The 15,242-nt window shown below is 48.8% G+C and overlaps 3 protein-coding genes across 21 annotated transcripts in view; 1 reads left to right on the top strand and 2 right to left on the bottom strand.

Moving 5' to 3' along the window:
- The window catches only part of SPACA9 (sperm acrosome associated 9), a 468,643-nt gene that overhangs the window by 327,368 nt on the left and 126,033 nt on the right, over positions 1 to 15,242 (bottom strand). The gene's annotated exons all lie outside the window — the stretch shown is intronic.
- The window catches only part of DDX31 (DEAD-box helicase 31), a 181,084-nt gene that overhangs the window by 101,533 nt on the left and 64,309 nt on the right, over positions 1 to 15,242 (top strand). The window lies entirely within an intron of this gene.
- Positions 1 to 15,242, bottom strand: part of CFAP77 (cilia and flagella associated protein 77) — a 170,266-nt gene that overhangs the window by 1,277 nt on the left and 153,747 nt on the right. The window lies entirely within an intron of this gene.

The following is a 15,242-nucleotide window of genomic DNA, read 5'->3' on the forward strand; positions in this document are numbered from 1 at the left end:
GCCACCCTGTCCAAGGGGGACCTCCTGACCATGTCTGCACTCCCTTGCTGGGAATTAGATCACTTCCCTCCTGCCCAGTGGCAGCCACCATAGGAGTCAAGAGCTGAACTTCAACAGCACCAGAAGCAGAGCTCAAGAATAAATCAGAAAAAAAAAATGCAAGGGAGACAGATTCAAGGAGTGGGAGCCTTTTCAGTTGAGATTTTACGCAATCAGTATCTCAGCCTGCCCTTTCTTCTCAAGAAATGGTGGTGAGTGAAGACCCCGCCTCATCTCCTCATGTCCACTGTGTCTGTTACATCACCTCCAAGTGCCACAAAATCCATCCCATTAACTGAGCACAACATTCTCCTGCCTCGGCATTTCTCCTTTGGGATAACCTAAGGATGGCACAGGGTGGAAAGGGTTTGGGCTCACGTGGTCATTCCTGCATCTGGGCTTCTATCCATCTGTTAATTCATGAAATGCATGTTTATTGAACACAACTCTGTGTCAGATGTGGGGGATACAGCAGTAAACCAGAGAGACGCGGCCCTACCCTCATGGAGCTTTTAATCTAGAGGGAGAGCAGACATCCAGCAGTAACTACACAGCTATCACATTACAATGGACAGAGGGCTGGGGCATGTGCAGTGAGAACAAATTGGGCAGGTCTTGGGGAAGAGATGCATACAGGGGGTCTTGAAGGATGAGCTGGGATTCCAGGGTAAAGGGGGTAGCGTGCATGCTGGCCCTGGGGTCCAAGAGAGCTCAAGTTTGTGAGGGGATGCGGTGGCCAGGTGGAGGGTGGGCAGGGCAGGTCCTGTTTGGATTTGCAGGAGCAGCCAAAGGCTCTGCAGTGGGTTCAGGATAAAGCAGGCCCCATGCCTGGGACAGCCACAGGGTGCTTGTCAAGAATCCAGGCCAGGGTTGACCACCCTGGAGTGGTTACCTAAGCCCACAGCACTGCAGGTTAGCGTGAAGAAAGGTGACAGAAGAAGAAAAATGTGGGGAGAGAGGATGAAATATTAAACGGGGGTAGAGGGAAGATAAGGAGCGGCTTGTAGGGAAAGTCTCTGTTCTCTGGACCTGGTGGAATCCCCCTTGGACTGTTTATCATTTCACAGACGAGGAAACAGAGGCCCAGGGCAGAGTGTGGTTCAGGGCTGCCCCCACAGGGAATTGATGACCCCCAACCTCTGGACTCTAAGTTCTGGATTCTTTCTAGAATATTCTGTCACAGCTGCTGTTCCTGCTGTGTCTAGGGTGCTCCCTACACCTCACTTGCTGAGGTGAAAGAAGGCAGGGGGCTGTGGAGGGTTGTTAGAAACCCATAAAAATCAAATGGTGACTGGAGATTCTGTTCTTCCCGGAATAACCACGTTCTTCACCTTCCAGCGGACGTGGACCCCTTGGGGATGCTCTTTGGAGAGCCACAGGCCCTCTTCTTCTGGGAAAAAAAATGCCCACAAGTGCTCACATAAAAAACAGTGCAGGCAATTTAGGAGGTTTCAGGGCCCTTTGCAAGTCCCTCTAGGGACCCTCCATGGCGGCATTTCTCAGAGCTGTCCAGCCTCAGCCCAGCCACAGCACCAGTCGCAGTCCCAGCCCCAGCCTCAGGTTTCAGATTTTTTAGGTTTGCCCCAGAATCGCCTTGGGGCTCTTGCAACCAAGGGAGACGCCTGAGCCCAGCCTGAAAGCTACTGAACCCCTTAGGTCGGGGCACGTAGCACAGTCACCCAGTGCCTACCTGGACCCAGGGCTGCATGTCTGCTGTGCAACTCATTTCCATCAATCAAACCATGATCGTGTCCTCAGCTCAATCTTCACATTTCAGAAAAATGTCCAAGTAGCCTGACAAGGCACACTGAGAAGAGAGAAGGCCTTGCACAGTGTGTAGGAGGAAAATAGTCCGTGGACAAAGGGCTTCTAGTGACACCTTTGTGACCTTCTGGCGAGTGGTAGCCTGATTTTTACACCGTGGCATGATCTTTCTGAGGCCCGTGGTTCCTAAAAGGCAGCTAGAGGCCGGGCGCAGTGGCTCACACTTGTAATTCCAGTGCTTTGGGAGGCCAAGGCGGGCGGATCACTTGTCAGGAGTTTGAGACCAGCCTGGCCTGGCCAACGTGGCAAGACCCCATCTCTACTAAAAATACGAAAATTAGCCAGGCGTGGTGGTGGGCGCCTGTAGTCCCAGCTACTGGGAAGGCTAAGGCAGGAGATTCGCCTGAACCCAGGAGGCAGAGGTTGCAGTGAGCTGAGATTGTGCCACTGCACTCCAGCCTGGGCAACAGTGAGATTCCGTCTATTAAAAAAAAAAAAGGGGGCAACTAGAGATGCTTAGGAAGGCAGGTGCATTAGGGTCTTGGGGGCATGCAGCCACCCTGGTGTCCAGCTGGCTTGGACCTGAGGCATCCATGGCCTTAGTGGCATCCAGATTGGCGGTCGTGCTGTCTCTGGTGGCCAGTCACCAATGGTGTCTTTTTGTTTGCTTTTTAGAATACAGGCATATTTTTCAAATAGTAATAATAACGATATTGACTTTGCAAAATGTTTAGCATGTGAAAACAACTATCCATGTAGTTACAATGTCACTATAAGAATTTTCCTTTTCCCCCCTTCTACCCCCGAGTCAGGTTCTCACTCTGTCACCCAGGCTGGAATGCAGTGGCACAATCACGGCTCACTGCAGCCTCAAACTCTTGGGGTCAAGGGATCCTCCTGCCTCGCTTCCAAGTAGCTAGGACTTGTGTGCGCCACCATGCCCGGCTAATTTTTGTATTTTTTTGTAGAGACAAGGGTCTCAATGTGTTGACCAGGGTGGTCTGGAACCCCTAGCCTCAAGTGATCCTCTTCCCTTGGCCTCCCAAAGTTAATTTTACTTTTTAAAAAGATGTTTGTAACAGCCTTGTTGAGGTATGATTGATCTACCTAACCTGCAAAACCTGCATTTAATGTGTAAAATTTGATGAGTTTGGACATACGCAAATAGCCCTGAAACCATCACTACAATAAAAAATAGCCATCAGGCCAGGCGCGGTGGCTCACGCCTGTAATCCCAACACTTTGGGAGGCTGAGGCAGGCAGATCACGGGGTCAGGAGATCGAGGCCATCCTGGCTAACACTGTGAAACCCCATCTCTACTAAAAAATACAAAACAAAATTAGCCGGGCGTGGTGGCGGGCACCTGTAGTCCCAGCTACTCGGGAGGCTGAGGCAGGAGAATGCCGTGAACCCGGGAGGCAGAGCTTGCAGTGAGCTGAGATCCGGCCACTGCACTCCAGCCTGGGCGACAGAGCAAGACTCTGTCTCAAAAAAAAAAAAAAGAAAAAATAGCCATCAATGGCCAGACAAGGTGACTCACACCTGTAATCCAAGCACTTTGGGAGACCAAGGTAAGTGGATTGCTTGAGCCCAGGAGTTAGAGACCAGCCTAGGCAACATGGTGAAACTCTGTCTCTACATATAATACAAGAATTAGCCAGGCAAGGTGGCACATGCCTGTAGTTCCAGTCACTTGAGAGACTGAGATGGGAGGATTGATTGAGCCTGGAAGGTCGAGGCTACAATGAGCCATTGTCATGCCACTGCACTCCAGACTATGGGACAGAGACCCTGTCTCCAAAAAAAATAAATAAATAAATAAATTCCAAAGCTTCCTCATGCCCAGTTGGTTTTTTGCTGTTTTGCTTTTTGGAGATCTTTTTGGTGAGAACCCTTAAGATGAGATCTGATCTCTTAGCAGCATTTTCAAGTGCACAGAATAGTATATGAACTATTGCTTTTTTTTTTTTTTTTTTTTTTTTTTTTTTTTTTTTGAGGCAGAGTTTTGCTCCTGTTGCCCAGGCTGGAGTGCAATGGTATGATCTCGGCTCACTGCAACCTCCACCTCCTGGGTTCAAGTGATTCTCCTGCCTCAGCCTCCCAAGTAGCTGGGATTACAGGTGTGTACCACCACGCCCGGCTAATTTTTTGTATTTTTATTAGAAACGGGGTTTCTCCATGTTGGCCAGGCTGGTCTCGAACTCCTCACCTCAGGTGATCCACCCGCCTCGGCCTCGAAAAGTGCTGGGATTACAGGCGTGAGCCATGGTGCCCACGTATATGCATTACTGTTAACTCTAGGCACAGTGTTGTACAGCAGGTCTCTAGAGAGTATTCATTTTGCATAAATGAAACTACCCCTTGAATAGCAGCTCCCATTTCCCCCTGCCCCAAGTCCCTGGCAGCCATGTTTCTTCTCTCTGCTTCTCTGGGTGCCCATGGCTCGTCATAGGGGAGCAAAGCTCTGCAAACCACCTCTCGGCCATGTCCATTCCTTCCTCCTTGGCCCTTGTAGTGAGCTGAACCATGACTCCCAAAAAGATAGGTCCATGTACTAACCCCCAGAACTTGAGAATGTGGCCTTATTTGGAGACAGGGTCTTTGCAGATAATTAAATATCTTGAGATGAGATCATCCTAGATTATTCAGGTGGGCCCTAAATCCAATCACAAGCGTCTTTAGAAGAAACAGCAGACACAGAGGAGACAGCCATGTGAAGGCAGAGGCAGAGATGAGAGCGATGTGGCCACAACCGAGAAGCATCAGGAGCCCGCAGGAGCTGGAGGAGGCAGGGAGGGTTCTCCCTAGAACCTCCCAGGAAGTGCAGCCCTGATGACACTTTGATTTGTTGGTCTGGCCCCTCCAGAACTGTGAGAGCAAACATTTCTATGGTCCTTTTTTTTTTTTTTTTTTTTTTTTTTTTTTTTTTGAGACGGAGTCTCGCTCTGTCACCCAGGCTGGAGTGCAGTGGCGCAATCTCGGCTCACTGCAAGCTCCGCCTCCCGGGTTCACGCCATTCTCCGGCCTCAGCCTCCCGAGTAGCTGGGACTACAGGCGCCCGCCACTGCGCCCGGCTAATTTTTTTTCTGTTTTTAGTAGAGACAGGGTTTCACCATGGTCTCGATCTCCTGACCTTGTGATCCGCCCGCCTCGGCCTTCCAAAGTGCTGGGATTACAGGCGTGAGCCACCGCGCCCGGCCTTCTATGGTCTTATGCCACCAAGTTTGTGACAATTTGTTAAAGCAGCCTCTAGAAGCTAATATAGCCCTCGAGCCATTCCCTGGGCAAATCAGCATGCAGCAATGGTGGGCGGGGCTGCGGCTGCCTCTGCTGGTGGCAGGAGGCTCGCCAGCACCCACTCATCTCATACCCTAAGAAGGTGACTGGGGGATTGAAGCCCTAAGGAGCTGCTCAGTCTAACCACACAAGGACAAAAGAGAACCCTGATGAGAAATTTTCTTTTTCGCCATCGCCGTTTACTTAGAAACTTCACTGAGGCCGGGCGCGGTGGCTCACGCCTGTAATCCCAGCACTTTGGGAGGCCGAGGCGCGCGGATCACAAGGTCAGGAGATCGAGACCACGGTGAAACCCCATCTCTACTAAAAATACAAAAAACTAGCCGGGCGAGGTGGCAGGCGCCTGTAGTCCCAGCTACTCCGGAGGCTGAGGCAGGAGAATGGCGTAAACCCGGGAGGCGGAGCTTGCAGTGAGCTGAGATCCGGCCACTGCACTCCAGCCTGGGCGACAGAGTGAGACTCCGTCTCAAAAAAAAAAAAAAAAAAAGAAACTTCACTGAAGCAGAAGTGTTCACCCATCCATCCATCTAAAAAATATCTATTAAGCACCTACTGTGTGCCAGCAGCTGCTAAGCACATACCCCTTGCACTTCAGAGCTCCAAGTTCCATATTCCCCTTGGTTTTCTAAAGGAGTGTTTTGGGCATGAGAGGCTCCCCGCCAATGACTAACCACACACACTTTGGCACCTGCTGTGCACTGACATTGGGAGAGGCAGAGCGCGTGTCACCTGTGGTCTCTGATGTGGATGACTTCCCATTCCAACTGGAATCTCACGGAGTGAATTCATCCCAGAGGGGAGCTCGAGGAAGGGCTCGTCCTCTATGAAGCAGGGTCTGCTCCTGGCCTGTTTCCTGAGGGACCCCCAGAACCTGGCATTTGAGAAGTGTTTAAACAAGGTTGGGTGGGCGATCAAATGTATGAATGAATGATGAGTGAAGGAAATTGAGAGAATCTGACCTCTGGCGGCCAGAGAGGGCTTCTCATGCCAGAAGGGACTTGAGTGTGCCCTGGAAGGACTGTGGCGAGGGAGGTGGGAAGGGAGGGAACAGAAGGAAAACAGATCCTCAGAAGCCGGAGGGGGCCCAGTGAGGTGGAGTCTGGAGGCGAAAACCAAAGGAGATGCTTAGTGCCTGGGTCTGGCAGACTCCACTGAAAGCGAACTCAAGCAAAAGTGTCTACCCCAGGTGGGATGGGCCCTTCAGAAAGAGAAGGGAGATGGGGCCTATTCGGGACCCACAAAGTCTCCAAATCCCTAACCAAAAAAACCAGTTGTCTGTGGAGAGGGGAGTTCCGATCCTTAATGGGCCTGGTAGCTGGGTGCCTCTCTGCAAAATTTGTCCTGGAGGCCAGAACTGGCATGTTCAGCCCCTTGTCAACAGTAATGCTAGGACAAGAACAGACCTGCTATTTGCTGGGCGCTGGGCGTTTATTTCATATAAGCCTCGGAATGCCCCGAGGAGGCCGGCACCATCGTTGTCTCCATTTTACAGATGGGAAAGTGGAAGTCCCAGAAGGTTAAGTCATTTGCCCCTTTTCAGAGATTGAACCCAGAGCTGCAAGACTCAAGGCCCCAGGCTCTTCATCACGGGCTCCATTGCCTCTTATTAAATGCTCATGAAGTCCGTGAAGCAAAAGTCGCTGGCTGCAAGGTCATGGCTCTGCCCCACATGCACACTCCCCCCTCTCCAAGCAGCCCAGCCACACATGAGGAGCCTGATTACAAGTTAGGCCTCAAGCCCTTGTGTGGTCACGACCCTGTGGACCCCTGGAGTCAAAGGATGAAGAGCTATGGAGCAAGGAATTCCTTCTGAGATGCTTCTAAATTAAGCCATCTGCGGTCTGTCTCTGCCTGGAGCTAAGAAATTGTAACGGCTTTGGCAGGAGACAGCTTTGCTGAATGGAGCTCTGAGCTACTCTAAGGTCAAGGCAGGTAAATAAGAGGCAAGTGCCACAGCCGCCAGCAGCCCTGGGAGCCGGGCGGGTGGGCAGCTTTATCCGGGTTGGCGAAGGAGCTGGTCCCGTTCGAATGGGGAGCATTGCACAAATCTCAATAGCATCGCAGAAATAAGGACGGAGTGCTGCCATGCAGTGTCCTGGAAATACCCCAGTGAGGAAGGCAGAGCCCACAGGGACCCAGGGAGACATCTCGGGAAGCGGTCACTAAACACATTATGCATGTGATTGTGACATTTAGACAAGAGCTATATATATAAATTTTTTTTTTTTTTTTTTTAAGAAGGAGTTTCATTCTCGTTGCCCAGGCTGGAGTGCAGTGGTGCGATCTCGGCTAACTGCAAACTCTGCCTCCCGGGTTCCAGCGATTCTCCTACCTCAGCTTCCTGAGTAGCTGGGATTACAGGTGTCCGCCACCAGGCCCGGCTAATTTTTTGTATTTTTAGTAGAGATGGGGTTTCACCATGTTGGCCAAGCTGGTCTCGAACTCCTGACCTTAGGTGATCCACCCGCCTTGGCCTCCCAAAGTGCTGGGATTATAGGCACGAGCCACAGCGCCCGGCCGACAAGAGCTATTTAATAAGATTGTGGACTGGGCGATCTACCTCTATCTGGGGCTCAGGAAGGGCTCTCTGGGGAGGATGAAGGAGCAAGCCAGGGGTAAAGGAAGGGGCAAAGGAGGAATGGGGGTGAATTCGAGGAAACGAAAGCAAGCCCTTGCTGTCATGGGCAGCCAGGTGTGTCAGGGGAGATGAGCAGCTACTAGATCCTGGAAGAGATTTCCACTCCATGTGCCTAGGAATCATAGTTCCCTCCTGGGATAACATCCTTTTCCTCTCTGCTACTGGATCAGAATAAAATATTCCCAGAGAGTCAGGTTTGGAAGGGAGCTTAGGGATACTGAATCTAACTCTCTCATACTACAGATGGGAATCCCAAGGGCCTAAGGTGGGAAGTGACCCTCCCAGGTCTCCCGCGAGTCCTGGGCAGAGCTGAGACCTGCCGCCAGACAGCAGTCCCCTTCCTCAGCACCGCAGTCCCTGAACCGAGGTCTCACTTTGCCTCCTGCATCTAGAGCCCTGGGCCCCAGTTTCTCACTGATTTGAAAGCATCTGTGCTTTTCCAATCCACTTGTAATGAACCAACTTTTCATTTGATTGATATCCTTAATGGTACCTTTGACATTTCACTAATGTTTACTCTGTTGTTCTTTTTCTAGCATCTAGAGTCGTTGGCTTAGCTAATTACCTTTCATCTTTCTTTTTTCTCCAATATTAGCATTTATATAACACAGCGTTAGCAACTGTGTTCCCTCTAAATTCTCTTTTAGCTCATCTCACAAGTTTTGAGTATATTTATTTTTGCTCAGTTCTCTTTTAATCTGATTTCTATCTAATTTCTGTTTGGATTTCTCCTTTGATTCCTAAGTTATTTATAAGCATGATTTTACATTTCCAGGCAATTTTATCACTTAGGTTTGTTACTGATTTCTAATTCAATTTCTTTGGTGCTAAAGTAATCCTCACAAGTCAGACCCTTTGGTATTTATTGAGGTTTTGCTTTGTATTCTTGCTTGAAAAATCTGTTCTACTTTCAATGAAAAAATCCCCATGTGGAATGAACTGGTGCTATCCTAGAGAAGATGTCAATAGGAACTGGGTTGGGGCTAAGATGTGGCCCTTGTCCTTGTATTTACGTATTCATGATTTTATTCTATGCTTATTTATTAACCATCCACTGTGTGTCAGAGATGGGGCTAGTCCCAGAGATACAGTGAGAAACTACTAATAAAAATAAAATCGGCCGGGTGCGGTGGCTCACGCCTGTAATCCTAGCACTTTGGGAGGCCGAGGTGGGTGGATCACGAGGTCAGAATATCAAGACTGTCCTGGCTAACACCGTGAAACCCCATCTCTACTAAAAAAATACAAAAAATTAGCCAGGCATGGTGGCTGGCGCCTGTAGTCCCAGCTACACGGGAGGCTGAGGCAGGAGAATGGCGTGAACCCGGTAGGCGGAGCTTGCAGTGAGCCGAGATCGCGCCACTGCACTCCAGCCTGGGCAACAGAGTGAGACTCCGTCTCAATAAATAAATAAATAAATAAATAAATAAATAAATAAAATAAAATCACACAACGAATTCTTCAATTAGAATTGGGTTCAGTATTAAAGGAAATACCAGGTTCTGTAAGAGTTTATGATACAGAGATTCCAACTCTGATTGAGGTCAGAGAAGGCTTCCCTGAGGAAATAGCACACAAGCAGATACTCAGAGAGGCAGAGTAGCTGGTGCAGGGGTCCCAACGGCAGAAGAAAGGAACGGGTGGTTTCCAGAGGGGAAATTTGAGTGGCCAACAAACAGGACAGTATGCTCAACGCAACGCATCACCAGGGAACAGCACATTAAGCAAGAGAATAAGCATTTCACACCCATCGGATTGGTAATAATGGGAATGAGTCTAACATGAGAAACGAGAACTTCCATGCACTACTAGCGAATGTGTTCATCCGTACAACCTATTTAGACGGACTTGGCATAGCCAGAAAGTTTACACACATTCCATGGAACCCACGAGTCCATGTTTACATACATGCCCTGCAGAAATTCTCAAAAATGTCCACTAAGAGACGTGCATAAGGAATCCTCACGGTAGTACCATGTCAATAAATGCCGGAAATAACTGCATGTGCATAAGTGGGGCCAGCTAGGACGAAGGGTGGTGAATTCAGACAGTGGAACACCTTGCATCCACTACAGTGAACACTCCAGAGAGGCCCCGCCCAACATGGCAGCTCCCAGTCACACGCAGCTATTTCAATGTCAATGGATTCAAATAGAACAAAATCTAAAACTTAGTTCCTCAGTTGCACTAACTACATACCAAGTGCTCAATAGGCTGGGTACAGCGGCTCACACTTGTAATTTCAGCTTTTTGGGAGGCTGAGGCAGGAGAATCGCTTAAGCTCAGAAGTTTGAGACCAGCCTGGACAACATAGCAAGACTCCATCTCTACAAAAAAATTTTAGCAGGGCATGGTTGCACCCACCTGTGGTCCCAGGAACTCAGGAGATTGAGGGGGAGGATTGCTTGAGCCCAGGAGGCAGAGGCTGCAGTAATTCATGATCTTACCCCTGCACTCCAGCCTAGGTGACAGAGTGAGGTGCTATCTCTAAAAACAAAACCCAAAAAAGTCAAAACAAACAAACAAAAAAAACCCCAAGTGCGGCCAGGTGCGGTGGTTCACGCCTGTAATCCCAGCACTTTGGGAGGCCGAGGCAGGCTGATCACGAGGTCAGGAGTTTGAGTCCATCCTGACCAACATGGTGAAACCCCGTCTCTACTAAAAATATAAAAATTAGCCGGTTGTGGTAGTGCGTGTCTGCAATCTCAGCAACTCAGGAGGTGGAGGCAGGAGAATCTCTTGAATCTGGGAGGTGGAGGTTGGAGTGAGCTGAGATCGTGCCACTACACTCCAGCCTGGAAGACTGAGCGAGACTCCATCTCAAAAAAAAAAACCCAAGTGCTCAATGGCCCTGAGTGGCCAGTGGCTACTGCAGTGGACAGGTAGATGTAGAACATTTTTATCAGAAAGTTATATTAGGGCCGGGCGCGGTGGCTCACGCCTGTAATCCCAGCACTTTGGGAGGCCGAGACGGGTGGATCACGAGGTCAGGAGATCGAGACCATCCTGGCTAACACGGTGAAACCCCGTCTCTACTAAAAATACAAAAAATTAGCCGGGTGCGGTGGGGGGCGCCTGTAGTCCCAGCTACACGGGAGGCTGAGGCAGGAGAATGGCGTGAAACCGGGAGATGGAGCTTGCAGTGAGCCGAGATTGCGCCACTGCACTCCAACCTGGGCGACAGAGTGAGACTCTGTCTCAAAAAAAAAAAAAAAAAGAGAAAGTTATATTAGACAGTGTTGTTCCAGATCTATCAGAACCAATGCATATAAATCTCAAAAACCCAACGTTGCATGAAAGAAAATTTACAGAATGGAACCTAAGCATGATTTCCTTGACATGAAAAAAAAAAAAACATACAAAATGCATCCCTGTGTTGCTCCAGCAGATGTGTGAATCTGCTTAGACAGGAAAGGGGCGGAAGGAAAAGAATGTTCTCAGAGGTCATGCTAGGCTCTGCCTCTGGGAGGAAGGGGAGTGAGTCCAGGGAGCAAAGCACGGAGGATTTCAGTTTTATTTCTACGTGACTGTTGTCTTCTCCTCTTTTTCATATGAAAACACAAATATGGGTTCAAACTGTGTTTGTGGGAGGTGACCTGGGGTGAGGGAGGGCCTCCCCGTGCCACACACAGTTTAGAAAGAGTAACTCTGTTTTATGAGTTTCACTTATTAGAGATGTGGGTAGGATTCCAAACTTGAATACAAAGTTTTGCCATAGGAACCGTAGCTGCCAGTGGTGGGTGACGTTGGCTTACGTATGTGACTTCTCGATGGCCCTTCCTGTTGGGCTTATCCAGCTTCATGGGGGCTTAAATTCACCTCCATGCCTGAGAAAATATCCAAGACGCAGAGGCTCTCCCTGGGGGTGAGGCGTTGCACGGCACCAGCCTTCTGCTGGGTTGAATGGCTCTGGTTCACAAGCTGAAAAGCGGGCTGCCTTTGCCTTCTTCTCCTTCCCTCTTTCCTTGCCTTCTTACCCTCTCCGCCTGATGCCTCTGCCACAGGTGGGGGGTTCAGGCAGCCACAGCCCTGGGGCTTTTCATGTTGGGAGGGCAGGGGCCGTGTGTTTTGTGTTGAGCCTCCTGTCCAGTGTCATGCCTTGCTGTTGCTTGCGAAGCCATGCCAGAGACACGTGGAGGGTGTGTGTGTGTACATGCACCACAATGGCCAGAAGAAACCAAATCCGGCGCTGTACAAATTCACAGGTCAATCAGCTTTGCCACAGTACTTTCTGAGTCCAGGTCCCCGACCCAGTCCTACCGCCGGGGCAGCTGAGCCAGCAGACGCCCCCCTCCCCATGCATTGGGCACACGAAGGTCCCTGAACTGCACACCAAGCTTCCAGTGCCAGGTCTGGAGACTGAGAAAGCAAAAGGGAGGATCTGGGGGGCGGGGGGAAACAGATTAAGAAAAAAAAAAATCTGCCAAAGAACTAAAAAAAAAAAAAAAAAAAAAAAAGACAGCCATAGAAATTTTCGTTGAGTTTTTAAGTGACAACTGCTCAGGTGACTGGGAGAGAGATTTTGCTTTAAAAGATTGAGAGGCTGTCTCCTCTAATGAGAGGCACTTGAAAATTATGGATCAGTCCCAGGTCAGTAATTCCTGTCGAGTTTGGGGCAGCTGGAGGTCAGAGGCCCCGGTAGAACACAGATTCATGCAGGACGTCGTTGGAGAGCAGGCTGGGTCCTCAGCTCTGATGTAGCAGGTTGTCGTTTAAGTAATTAACAAGGGTAACAATCTCTCCTGAGACATCTGGTCCCCTAGATTGTTATTCTGCCACTGGCTCTCATTTCTCTGTGGTCCAAAAATAGATGAGCAAGGACACAGGACCCGACCCTCCCTGCTGACACATGCTGCGATTTCAAAGAACAGCCAAGCTCAGCTTGGAAAACAAACTTCCTGCCTTCCTGCAAGGTCTAATGTAGGTTCTCAAACGGCACTGGCACCACTCTCGGTGAACCGTGCCCAGGGAATGGGGAGGAGCAGCGACCTTGAGGGAATGGGGTGGGGGACCACTCGTTTGACAAAGGAGGAGACTGAAGCCCAGGAAGGGTAGGACACCGGTCCAAGGACACCCAGCTACTAAATGACAGAGCCCCAACAGGAATCCAGAGCTGTCCTCCATGGACTCACTGCAGGGCTGCGGAACTTACCGGAGCAGAAGGAAAGTTAGATATTTGTGCCTTTGAAAATGAGAATTGATTTGCTCCTTCGAGAAACCATACCAATGGCTCCAGGTCATTCGCAAGGATTAGTGAAGGCCAGTCAGCAGCAGTTGAAATCAAAATTGAACAATGAAGCTGTTTGCTAGACGCTACTAGCAAAATAATTGGGTAATGCCAGTCCCAAGGTGGGGTGTGCGTGTGAACTTTCCATCAACCTTGGGTCAGCTCCTAAGCTTCTTCAGCTTCTAAGTTCAATAGGCTGCAGGTGAATGAGAGTTGTATTGGAGGACACAGCAGACTCCCCTCCTCTGAGGCCAGACCTCGGTGGCCAATTATCACCCTGTTCTGGCCCCTAAAGTCAGAATCTAGGTGATGATCACTCATCTGATTCAACTGGACCATCTTTTAAAGTGACTCTTTTTTAAAACAGCTTTATTGAGATATAATTCACATACCATAAACTTCACCAATTTTAGCATGTTCTTAGGGTTGTACAACCACCTCCACACTCTAAGTTTAGAACATTTCATCACTCCCAAAAGAAACTTTATAGCCATTAGCAGTCACTTCTATTCCTCTTCCCTAGCCTCTGGAAACCACTAATCTATTTCCTGTTGGTGTGGCTTTCCCTATTTTGGACTCTTCATATAAATGGAATTATACAATGTGGGGTCTTTTGTGACTGGCTGCTTTCATTCCCTTAGCATCATGTTTTCAAGGTTCATCCACGTTACGACACAGAGCATCACTTCGTTCCTTTCCAGGGAATAGTATTCCTTTGTATGGATGGACCACGTTTTTGTTACCCATTCATCAGTTGATGGACCTTGGGTTGTTTCCATTTTTTACTATTATGAGTAATGCTGCTAGAACATTCATGTACAAGTTTTTGTGTGGATGTATGTTTTCATTTCTCTTGGGTGTTTATCTAAGAGTAGAATTTCTGGTTGATACGAGAGCTTTATGTTTAGCCTTTTGGAGAACTGCCAAAGTGTTTCCAACTTGGCTGCACCATTTTTGATTCCCACCAGCACGTATGGGTGTTCCAGTTTCTCCATCTCCTCACCAACACTTGTTGTTGTCTGTTATTTTCACTCTAGCCATCCTAGGGGCAGTGAAGTCCCATCTCATTGTGATTTTGATTTGTGTTTCCATGATGGCTCATGATGTTGTTGAGCATCTTTTCATGTGTTTGTTTATCTCCTTTGGAGAAATGTCTGTTCCTATCTTTTGCCTTTTTTTTTTTTTTTTTTTTTTTTTTTGAGACAGAGTCTCGCTCTGTCACCCAGGCTGGAGTGCAGTGGCACAATCTCAGCTCAATGAAAGCTCTGCCTCCCAGGTTTACACCATTCTTCTGCCTCAGCCTCCTGAGTAACTGGGACTACAGGTCCCCGCCACTACGCCTGGCTAATTATTTTGTATTTTTACTAGAGAAGGAGTTTCACCATGTTAGCCAGAATGGTCTCGATCTCCTGACCTTGTGATCTGCCCGCCTTGGCCTCCCAAAGTGCTGGGATTACAGGCGGGAGCCACTGCGCTCAGCCACCCATTTTTAAATTGAGTTATTTATCTTTTTATTACTGATTTTTTTTTTCTTTTTGAGACAGAGTCTTGCTGTGTCACCTAGGCTGGAGTGCAATGGCACAATCTTGGCTCACTGCAACCTCTGCCTCCTGGGTTCAAGTGAATCTCCTGCCTCAGCCTCCTGAGTAGCTGGGATTACAGGTGTGTGCCATCACGCCTGGCTAATTTTTATATTTTTAGTAGAGACGGGGTTTCACCATGTTGGTCGGGCTTGTCTCGAACTCCTAACCTCAGGTGATCTGCCCACCTTGGCCTCCCAAAGTGCTGGGATTACAGGCGTGAGCCACCACACCCGTCCTTATTTTTATTTATTTATTTTTTTGAGACAGAGTTTCACTTTTGTTGCCCAGGCTGGAGTGCAATGGCACAATCTCAGCTCACTGCAACCTCTGCCTCCTGGGTTCAAGCGATTCTCCTGCCTCAGCCTCCTGAGTAGCTGGGATTACAGGCACCTCCACCACACCTGGCTGATTTTTATATTTTTAGTAGAGATGGGGGTTTCACCATGTTGGCCAGGCTAATCTGGAACTCCTGACCTCAGGTGATCCTCCTGCCTCTGCCTCCCAAAGTGCTGGGATTACAGGCATGAGCCACTGCACCTGGACTTTATTACTGACTTATAAGAGTAATTTATATATTCATCAACACAAGTCTCTTGACAGACATATGATTTACAAATATTTTCTCCCATTCTGCTGGTTGTCTTCTTATTTTCTTGATAGTATTGTTTGAAGCACAAAAGCTTTCAAAGTTTA

The sequence above is a fragment of the Macaca mulatta genome, chromosome 15, assembly GCF_049350105.2.
Source record: "Macaca mulatta isolate MMU2019108-1 chromosome 15, T2T-MMU8v2.0, whole genome shotgun sequence".
Lineage (NCBI taxonomy): Eukaryota > Metazoa > Chordata > Mammalia > Primates > Cercopithecidae > Macaca > Macaca mulatta.